Below are 11,628 nucleotides of genomic sequence, written 5' to 3'. Positions count from 1 at the left end.
TAAGTATATTACACTTTAATTATGTTTTCTTGTATAGGTTAAAGTGGCTGGGTTTATACAACATGCAAATTAAATTACAGCAAAACCCATGTTTAGCATAACTCACGAAACCAGGAAAGATATTATTACGGGGAAAAAAGTCACATGAAAATTAAAACTCTTGATGAGGGAAGTGAAATCTGGATCATGGGATCAAGGAGATATAGTGGCATCAGGAATGGTCTCCATTTCACTATACGTGACTTGTATAAACATGGTTTGTTCAACAAACCAAATCTCTATATATTAAGCCCAAAAGACTAAATTACTTGTTAGTGTAATGCATGAATTCACCCATAGAAAGATGTATTCACACATATGCCATCATTTTGGCAGAAGCTATTTTGCATTCTGATTCCCCAAAAGACCTGATAAATGTCAGAAAACACGCACTGAACATTCAATTTAGCATTAAATTTATGGCACACATTGAACATGTAGCCTTCCTCCTGTATCTCAATTCATGGCAACATTCACTTTCCAATATTCTTTGCTTTAAGTTTGTCCCTGAAAGAACTGATATCTCAATAAATAAATAAATAAATAAAAAATACTAGATAGAAGTCAATGAACTTCTGTTTCTAAGTATTTTCTGTGAATGTTTATGACAGTTCAGCCCATAGTGAAAAATTAAAACCATTTCTTGTTCTTGGAAGGTTTTTCTCAACTTCAATTGTCCTCCGAAGCATTCAGATACATAATGTATAATAATATATTGTTCCAATCCAAAATAATTGAGATGCAAGAGCTAGTGGACTACAAATGGCAGATCCTATTTATTTATTCACATTCTCATAGTGACTCTGGACAGTGTACATAATAAATAAATATATATATACAAACCATTAAAACAACCAAACTGAATTAACCAGATAAACAAAATAAAATTTTGTTTTAAGATAAAAAAACAAAATTTCGGCAAAACATACAGACAATGCATTTCCTTAACTGTCATACAACCAGTTAGCAGGCTCCACTCTATCATGGTAGAGCTATAGAGTTGACCTCAAATCCCCATTCCTGCCTTTATAAGACAGTTGGCTGTTGTAAAATAAAATAGATGCATGCTATTTTAAACACTTTAAAATGGTGGTAAGAGACCATTAAATCCTAAATCAATGATGTTACTATTCCACTTGTATTTCCATTTTTATCATTGAACATTTGTGGAAACATTTGTTGATTTCTTGCAGCATCTAAGTGAGGACATAATTTGTTTGGAGTCTCCTTTTCTTTCTACTGAGATCTTTAGAAAGCCTTTGTATTTGTTGTTTAACGACAAGTGCTTTTTACAGACATTTATAAGGTATGATTGCCTTTCCTATGGAAGAAGCAGATAAAAATTCCGTGTTCTCTCACCATAATATTAAAAATATGAAAAGAATTAGGCTAACACAACACACACTGAGCAACACCAATGACTACTGAATCCCTATTATAGACAATAGCTGGGAAGCATCTACACCTCAGTTAGTACTGCTGATGTGACAAAATGGGGCATTCCATGGGGAAAAGCAGCAGACACTTTGAAAATGGAACCTAATACTGAATACATTATTCCTCAATCTACAACATGAATTTTCTAGAGCAATATAGTGAAATTATTTTATCACTTGAATTTAATTTTTGATCCTGAGAAGTGAAATGTGGCAAGTGAAATATAGCTTGCAGCATCCTCAGGAATCTACTTATCTAGTGATGTTCCTGACTTTAAGAGTTTCCAGGTGGCACCTCAAGATTTCAGTGTGTCCACTGAACTCTTCCTTGGCACCCAAAATTTAGATTAAAATATTTTATTTTTAAGAAATAAGATGCTAGTATTGTAGGGCAACCTTCATCCACCATTATTGTCCTTAATTTACAAGTCTCAAATGAATTCCATAGGCATTCTTAGAGAATAAAGATAGTACTTGCAGCACTATGCTTTGTTTGGAAATCTGCCTGCCTTTCCAGAAAAATAACAAAGAAAGCAGGGGGAAGAAGAAATGTCCAATGGGAAAGAAAGTCATGGCAGAAGAGATGGCAAATTACATTCTTCTCAGTTTATATTTTGCAACAGATTAGTACCCCAATCACAGCCGTTTTGTGAGAGTGCCCACAGCAAGAGTTCAGAAAGGTTAAAGGCCTTTGCTCTGAGCGCTATATAAAAGACATGGTAGGCAATTAAAAAGGTGGATCACACATAAATCTTATATAACTCACAGCTATCCCCAGGAGGAAGAACTCATAAGATTTTCTATTGAGATACCACTCAAATAAGGAGTCAGTCCTTCACAATGAACTGACAGGTGCAGAATTAAAACAATGTAAATTGAATTAATTATCTAAATACTCATAGAACTCCAAATTTTGCACTGTGTAAGATCTTTATCTCAGTTATCTGAGAAACTCTGGATAGCCAAAGAAACAAAAATGAAGAGATATACTAAAATCACATTAAGGCTCAATAAAAACATAAGCCATTAGACATATATGTTCAAGCCAGACATCCTAAACTAATGTCCCATGCCTAATGCCAGGCAGAAGAGTTAGGTCTTCATGGCCTTATCAAAGGCAATAAAGTAGAAGCTATCTGTACTTCAGGAAAGAGGCTGAAAGGCAAGTACTGTACCATAACCGAGAAGGCACAATTCCAAGGACCTGTTATATGAAATTGTTTTATCTATGGTATCTGGAGTATGCCCACTGTCAGATTTTCTGGAATAGGCAGAAACCACTGGGGACAGGCAGTCCTTAATAGTACCAAGTAGTCCTTAATACAGTCTCTTACCTATGCTCAGTCATACTTGCCCAGATACTGCTTAATTTACATACTTTATCATCTGTTCTTTTCAATCAATTTTATTATCCAAATCTTTCAAATACTGTAATTGCAGCCTTGCAGACATGACTTTTTTCATTCTTGTTACAGCATCTAAATAACTTTATGACTGCTTGTCTATTAGTACAGGATAGATTTTCCATCAAGTTACTGTACTGATAAATGTTTGCATGACGACACAATTCTTGAGGGAGGATAAAGAATAAAGGGAAGGTACTATTCCATGAAAGAGAACTGATAGATTTCATGGCTAGTTGCAGATGTTCAGTGACTCGAAAGCGTAACATAATCAAACCTGCAGTTACCAAAAAAACAGGCTAGCAATGCTGGCTTAACATACCACACTAAAGGCTTTTCCACATTGCAACCTTAAGCTGTTGAACTCTTGGGCATAAAGCTCTGAAAATAAGTCTGGTTTATGAAATCCCTTTCTGGATTTCAATCTCTTTATTTGCTTTGATCAGAGTAGCCACCTGATTTTCTGTCTGGTGGCAGGAAGGGATTGCTAGAATCCCTTCCTGAACCAATTACAAAAGGGAAAGAAAACCTCCATTTCTCCATTTTCTCTGCCTCTTGAGCTAGGAAGAGAACCTGTTCTGAGTTCTCAATTTTACTTGAAAATAAAGTCAGGGCATTCTTTTTACATCACCCCATCAAAGAATCTGAGAAGAGGCTGCAGAATTGCATATGTATATACACATATACACATACATACACATACATACACATTCATTGGTGAACTTGTAAAAAGAACTGACATGAGGACCTCCAACTCCTTGCAATGAGTGGAGAACAGCCAACAGGACTAGAGGTCTTTGCCTTTAATGAAATGAAGAGCAGCAGACAAACGGGACAGCAGTGCTTCAGTCAGTGCAAGTCATAACCCACAATTTTAGACAAATGGCAGAAAAGACAGGTGGAGGTTACCTCCTTTGTGTGTGTGTGTGGGGGGTTGAGAACAGATAAGGACACCATATTATATTCCTGCTCTTGAGAAAAGGTCAGGGGGTCATGTTCACACTGCGGTAAATTAGCTATGTGAATCAATTCTAAGTCTTGATATGGGTTATTTAGTTTGGACTTAGTGTATTGTGTGCACTAGTTGCATGTGGTTATTCAAGAAAACATGCTTAAAATAAACTTTGGCTTAGCATGATGTATCAATGTAGCTTAGGTTTTTAATTCAAAACAGATGAAATAACTCAGCCTTACATTTATCAACCATGCTGAAGTCATTAATGTTCTCTGCTTCCTGTTACATTGTTATGAATATATCCACCCTGTGCTGTTAACACTTAAAAGCACATTTTCAGCATAGATAAGGAAAGAGAGAAAGTTATCTTGGTTATTTGCTCTCTGTTATGGCTTGTTCATCCTTGCTGCCTCATGTTGCGTATCATCTTTTATATCCTATTACTATGAAAATTTTGCTGCCATTGCAGCGACAGCATATGGATTTTTTTCTTAACCTTAAACTCTAAAAGAACTCTACACATACAGTATTAATGATTCATTCAAGGGGATACATAACCTTTCATGAGTGCTACTTTTGGCCTTTGAGTGGCATGCTAGAGGCTAAAAAGTAGATAAGTGCCAGGTGAAAAACTAAAACACAGTAGGTAGCAAATAATTTGGAAAAGAAAAGTTGCTTTGGGAAACATGCCATGCCTATTTTTTAACATGTGCATACCTTGCATAAAAGTCAGCACAACACCTAATTACGGTATAATTTCCCCCAACCCCAGACTATTCAAGGTGTATTTCCTCTTTTCCCTCTGAGACAACAGTGGGTGGATTGTTTTTACTGAAGTTTTAGGAGGTTGTTTGACTGCATTTGAACTCTACAAGCTTCCTCTATGTTTATTTTGGGCCTAAAATAGAAGGCCTAGTATATTGCTGGCAATAAGGATATCGTTCTAAGCATTTTTGGGAGTTATGTTCAGAGAAACCTAAAAGGTAAAAGGTATTGCTAAGCACATTTGATTTGTGCTTCTTAGATTGTAAGCCGCCCTGAGTCTTTGGAGAAGGGCGGGATATAAATGGGATTAAAATAAAAATAAATAAATAAATAAAGGTTCCCCTGCAGATGCGTGCTAGTCGTTTCCGACTCTAGGGGCCGGTGCTCATCTCCATTTCAAAGCTGAAGAGCCAGCGCTTGTCCGAGGACGTCTCCGTGGTCATGCGGCCAGCATGACTAGACGCCAAAGGCGCACGGAACGCTGTTACCTTCCCACCGTAGTGGTCCCTATTTTTCTACTTGCATTTTTACGTGCTTTCGAACTGCTAGGTTGGCAGAAGCTGGGACGAGTAACAGGCGCTCACACTATTACGCGGCACTCGGGATTCGACCCGCCAAACTGCCGACCATCTGATCGACAAGCTCAGCGTCCTAACCCACTGAGCCACCGCGTCCCTTGTTCAGTGAGAAACCTAGTGAACACCAAATATCATACATGTCAGTATATGCAACTTGGCCACTCAAGAGGGGAAAACTCCCACATGCCCATATTGAAAATGTATTCCTGATTGGGATGGGTGCCTTCTTTCAGTCTTTTTTTTTGCTGAAAATCATCTCAGTTGTTTTCTCCTGTGATTGCAAGGACTGGTAGGGAGTGGGTCTTTTTCTCTTTTTTTCAAGCAGGAAACAGGTGACCTAGATTGGGAGCCCTCAGTTGGGGTTTCTTTTTTCAGAATAAAAGCAGACAGGTTAACTCATAGTTGTTTTTAAAATGACTCTTCACAGAACATCTATAATAAGATCATACATATGTTAAGTGCTGCAAATATTACTAAAGCTGAGTTTAAGTCACAGCTCAACAGTTCAATGAAGGTTCACCGCTACAGGGCGAAGGTGATATATATTTTTTAAAAGAAATAGTGGGGGGAAAATGTAGAGAAAAGTGCTTTATTCATTGGCCTCCATTACAATTCATTTAGAACACCCTCTCCACTCGTTTTTCCCCACAATTAAAGCTCCCATTGCTGCCAAAGGAAGAAAATATCCATCATGGATAGCAGAGGATTAGGGCTTAGTTTGACCAAATTTAACCCTGTATTTGATTTGCTACAGGGAAAAGATCAGTCCTACTGAATCTACTTTTTGACTCCAATAAGTAACCTTTTAAATTGAGAAGGATGTAATAACTGAAACTGGTGCATATTGACTGGCAGCATTTGGATTTCATGTGACAGACTCAACCTCAAATTGGCCTCAGATGATTGTGTAAAATGAATTTGGGAACTTCTAAGTCCTCACTCTGCAAATAACATCGAAATGGCCTGTCAAAACTAGGCATACATAGCTGAATTACTGTTGTGGAACCAGATGTATTTCTGGAACATCATGCAGTGTAAGTGTAAAACAGGTACTGTGATATTTTGATCCTTTGTGGAATGCTCCATAAAAGGAATTATTTTATGCAGAAAAGAAGCATGTCAGAACAAAGATGCTAAGCCAGATGTCTCCCTACTGTGGAAATGTTTTCACTCCAGAAATTGACATTATATACACAGTACATACAAGAACATGATTTTTCTATTTGTACTTTGCAATGATCAAATGACCCTCCACTGCTGGCATAGTACTGCTTGGTGCTGTGGACTGGGGCCAAAAACCCTCACATTTTCATTGTTATCTAGAGAGGGAAAGTGCAGGTAAAGCTGGTTACTGTTCATCTAGGGCTAGGCAAAATCACGAATTGCTTTTTCCTATCTTTCTTTAATGAGGCCCAAATTTCTCCATTGCTGAGAGAAGGCTAAGTGAGCAATTAAAAGCAAGGAACGTTCCTTCCTCTTTTTACTTTTTGCTGGGCAATCTTCTCCAACTCAATGGGCTCCAGATGTGTTGGAGCCCTCTCAAAAACTATGCTGGGTAACAGTTACAAGAATTAAAATCCAACCTATCTTAATGGCATCAGGTTGGGGAAAGGAGCAAAGCATTTTGTGGGTTTACAAGTCACATTGATCTAAAGTGTGAGGAGTTCTGGAAGTTGAAGTCCACACATTTTAAAGTTGCCAAGTTTGAGAAACATTCCTTTAGATGATGTGTTAGCTTCGATTTACTCTTACATCCGGACAGACCAAAACTGAATTTTTAATTAGCATTTTGTTGAAATAATGCACGAGTGGATTGCTAGTCATCACAAAAATCACAGGACAGGAAAACTTGTTTCCCTATTTTGTAGTTGACAAAAGTTGATACAGACAGGTCTACTGTTTAAAATTTAAATATGACATTTGCATTATTATATATTTCTTTCTTGGTTGGACATCTTAACGGACAGATGGTAAAAAAAACACAAAAACATCGAACACTTACAAAAGTCTCTTTCATTTTGGAAGTTGCAATTGCGCTGACCGCAGAGAGGTGGCGCTCACGTTCACGGCGAAAACTGCGCGTAAGCACTTTTCCTTACTGTACTGCAGTGCGATTCTGTATAATAGCGCTGGCCTGTAAATTGCCCGGACGGCCACGAGAAGGGAGCAAAGAGACAAAGGCAATTGTAACTTTTTGCTGCTATCTAGCGCACATCTGGATATTTCAGCCCAGTACTGACAGCAGCAGCAGATAGGGACAACTGGCTGCCTTGCTCCCTAAGTCAGCGTTTTCCAACCTTAGGAACTTGAAGATGCGTGGACTTCAACTCCCAGAATTCCCCAGCCAGCTATGCTGGCTGGGGAATTCTGGGAGTTGAAGTCCACGCATCTTCAAGTTCCTAAGGTTGGGAAACGCTGCCCTAAGTGAAGGGAGGAAATGTTGCAGGGGTCGCAGGTGCTGCTTCCGTGAGGGAGTGGGGGTGGTGGTGGGTTTGGGAGGATCGTTCCAGCACGCTTCCCAACCGGTGAGGTAGATCCGGGCCCCGCTCGGTTGGAGGAGAGACGACTTAACTGCTGCTTGGCACCCTTTCTCCCTAAACAAGAGCTGCCGGTTGGATATCAGCCATGCAAACAGAGAGCAGCGAAGCACCCTTAAAAAAAAAATCAGCGTGCCGAAACTTAAGGCGCAGCTTTGGCCATCTCGTAGCTGCCCCGCCGAGCCGCCCCGGACTCCCGGGCGCTGCTCCTTCGCCTTTCCTGCGCCCGTCGCTCTCGCTCCGCCCTCGCCGGCTCCCAAGTCCCGCCTCGCTCCCAGGGAGGAAAGGAGTGGGGGGGCGGAGCGCCTGAGCTGCCGCCGCCGCCGCCGCCGCACACTGGAGCCACCGAGCCTCGAGCGAAGGCGAGCAGGCAGGTAGCGAGAAGCCGGAGGAAGGAAAACCAGCAAAGCAGCGGGCGGCTGGGCTCGCCCCGGCAGGCACTGGCAACGGGGTGAGTGGGGCGGCTGGAGAGGGGGAAGCGGTGGCGGTTTGGTCGGCCTCTGCTTCTGTGCGGGGGCCCGGCCGCCTCCCTTTTCGCAGCCAGGCCGAGGGGGCCCTGCAGCTTCGTGTTGGCTCGGAGCCCGAGAGGGAAAGAAGCGAGCGAGCCGAGCCGAGCCGAGCGGGCGGGCGGGCGTCTTTCCCTCCGGAGAAAGGAAGAGGCACCTCTTCCCCCGCCCCCTCCCCAAAGCGAGGCGGCGGGGAAATTGCTGCACCCCCCCCCCGGCAGCAAAAAAAAAGGGCTCCGGAGGGAGAGGCTCTGACAGCCAGGCTGGAGCCGGGCCAGAGAGTTGACTGCCCGGAGTGCACGTAACGTGTGCGTGTTTGCGGTCGGTGGAGGTTGCGAGGTGAGAGGGAGGGGGGGGAGGGAGTTCCTGAACGATGGAGAGTCGTGGGTGATCGCGGGGTTAAAAGTGGTGAAGTTCTCCGACGTTTCTTTGAGGAAAGAAAAAATAAAAAAAGGGTGGGAGTGCTGGAGGGGGCAGGGAGGAGGAGGAGGGGAAGGTTCTTTTGATCGATTTGACAGCACAGATACCTTTCCCCAGTAGTTGTTGGAAGGTCGCTGCCTCTCTTCTCTCTCTTGCAGTTAGTTCTGCTCCTTCGGGACAGGATGGAGATTTCCGCCTTTTTCTAGGGTGCCCGGAGACGGTCCTGCTGCCCACACAGCTAAAAGGCCTCTGTGCCTGGTTGGAGGGTGGTCCCTTCCCTCTAGGACAGGGGTCGGCAACCTCGGCTCTTTTATGACTCGTGGACTTCAACTCCCAGAATTCCGGAGCCAGCTATGCTGGCTCAGGAATTCTGGGAGTTGAAGTCCACGAGTCATAAAAGAGCCGAGGTTGCCGACCCCTGCTCTAGGACTAGAGCTGTGGTATAATCTTTCTCTCTGGGACAGAGAAACCCAGGGACAAAAGCTGCTCCTTCTTTGGTGTCCACACTGTGGGTGCCAAACATTTTCAGGCTAGTTTCTGTATCAATACAGTGTGGCTGACATCAGCATGGTTGCTGCTCCTTCTCTTATATCTAATGGTCTTTTGAACATTTGTTGTTAGCTGCGAAGTCGTGTCCGACCCATCGCGACCCTATGGACAACATTCCTCCAGGCCTTCCTGTCTTCTACCATCTTCTGGAGTCCATTTAAGCTCACGCCTACTGCTTCAGTGACTCCATCCAGCCACCTCATTCTCTGTCGTCCCCTTCTTCTATTGCCCTCGATCTTTCCCAGCATTAGGCTCTTCTCCAGTGAGTCCTTCCTTCTCATTAGGTGGCCAAAGTATTTGAGTTTTAGCTTCAGGATCTGGCCTTCTAAAGAGCAGTCAGGATTGATCTCCTCTAGGACTGACCGGTTTGATCGCCTTGCAGTCCAAGGGACTCGCAGGAGTCTTCTCCAGCACCATAGTTCAAAGGCCTCAATTCTTTGGCGTTCAGCCTTTCTTATGGTCCAACTTTCACTGCCATACATTGCAACTGGGAAGACCATAGCCTTGACTATACGCACTTTTGTTGACAGGGTGATGTCTCTGCTTTTTAGTGTGCTGTCTAGATTTGCCATGGCTTTCCTCCCCAGGAGCAAGCGTCTTTTAATTTCTTGGCTACAGTCCCCATCTGCAGTGATCTTGGAGCCCAGGAAAACAAAATCTGTCACTACCTCCATTTCTTCCCCATCTATTTGCCAGGAATTGAGAGGGCCAGTTGCCATGATCTTGGTTTTCTTAATGTTAAGTTTCAACCCAAGTTTTGCACTCTCCTTCTTCACCCGCAACAAGAGGCTCTTTAGTTCTTCTTCACTTTCTGCCATTAGAGTGGTATCATCTGCGTATCTTAGGTTGTTGATATTTCTTCCGGCAATCTTAATTCCAACTTTTGATTCATCTAGCCCTGCCTTTCTCATGATGTGCTCTGCATATAAGTTAAATAGGCAGGGCGACAGTATACAGCCTTGCCGGACTCCTTTCCCAATTTTGAACCAATCAGTGGTTCCATGTCCAGTTCTCACCGTTGCTTCTTGACCCGCATATAGGTTTCTCAAGAGACAAATAAGATGGTCTGGTACTCCCATCTCTTTAAGAACTTGCCACAGTTTGTTATGATCCACACAATCAAAGGCTTTAGCATAGTCAATGAAGCAGAAGTAGATGTTTTTCTGGAACTCCCTAGCTTTCTCCATGATCCAGCGTATGTTGGCAATTTGATCTCTAGTTCCTCTGCCTCTTCGAAATCCTGCCTGTACTTCTGGTAGTTCTCGATCCACATACTGCTGAAGTCTAGCTTGTAGGATTTTAAGCATGACTTTACTAGCATGAGAAATGAGTGCAATGGTGCGATAGTTTGAACATTCTTTGGCACTGCCTTTCTTTGGAATTGGAATGTAAACTGATCTTTTCCAATCCTGTGGCCACTGTTGAGTTTTCCAAATTTGCTGGCAAATTGAGTGTAGCACTTTTACTGCACTGTCTTTTAAGATTTTGAATAGCTCAGCTGGAATACTGTCACCTCCACTAGCTTTGTTGTTGCTCAGCTTTTCTAAGGCCCACTTCACCTCACATTCTAGGATGTCTGGCTCGAGGTCAGTGACCACATCATTGTGATTATCTGGGACGTTAAGCTCATTCTTGTATAGTTCTTCTGTGTAATTTTGCCACCTCTTCTTAATCTCTTCTGCCTCTGTTAGGTCCCTGCCATTTTGGTCCTTTATCATGCCCATTTTTGCATTAAACGTTCCCTTCATCTCTCCAATTTTCTTGAAAAGATCTCTGGTCCTCCCTATTCTATTGTTTTCTTCTATTTCTTTGCACTGTTCATTTAAGAAGGCATTCTTATCTCTTCTAGCTATTCTCTGGAATTCTGCATTCAATTGGGCATATCTATGTTTTTCTCCCTTGCCTTTCGCTTCCCTCCTTTCCTCAGCTATTTGCAAAGCTTCCTCAGACAGCCATTTTGCTTTCTTGCATTTCTTTTTCTTTGGGATAGTTTTGGTTGCTACCTGTTGTACAATGTCGCGAACCTCTGTCCATAGTTCTTCAGGCACTCTGTCTATCAGATCTAATTCCTTAAATCTATTTGTCACCTCTACTGTATATTCAACAGGGATATGATTTAATTCATACCTGACTGGCCTAGTGCTTTTCCCTACTTTCTTCAGTTTAAGCCTAAACTTTGCAAGGAGAAGCTCATGGTCTGAGCCACAGTCAGCTCCTGGTCTTGTTTTTACCGACTGTATAGAGCTTCTCCATCTTTGGCTGCAGAGCATATAGTCAATCTGATTTCTGTGTTGACCGTCTGGTGATGTCCATGTGTAGAGCCGTCTCTTGGGTTGTTGGAAAAGAGTGTTTGCTATGACCATCGTATTCTCTTGACAAAATTCTATCAGCCTGTGCCCTGCTTCATTTTGTACTCCAAGGCCAAACTTGCCTGTTATTC

The 11,628-nt window shown here is 42.4% G+C and overlaps 1 protein-coding gene across 1 annotated transcript in view; it reads left to right on the top strand.

Annotated features, from left to right (window-relative positions):
- Nucleotides 1-7,775: 7,775 nt before the first annotated feature.
- The window catches only part of RAP1A (RAP1A, member of RAS oncogene family), an 88,866-nt gene continuing 85,013 nt past the window's right edge, over nt 7,776-11,628 (top strand). Inside the window, exon 1 of the mRNA XM_081325714.1 lies at nt 7,776-8,164. The gene's annotated coding sequence lies outside the window, so the exon portion shown is untranslated. The remainder of the gene's footprint in view (nt 8,165-11,628) is intronic.

The sequence above is a fragment of the Vipera berus genome (genome assembly GCF_964194415.1).
Source record: "Vipera berus genome assembly, chromosome: 3".
NCBI classification, from domain to species: Eukaryota; Metazoa; Chordata; class Lepidosauria; order Squamata; family Viperidae; genus Vipera; species Vipera berus.
Note: the sequence above shows the minus strand (reverse complement) of the source record. Positions and strands in the feature narration are given on the sequence as shown.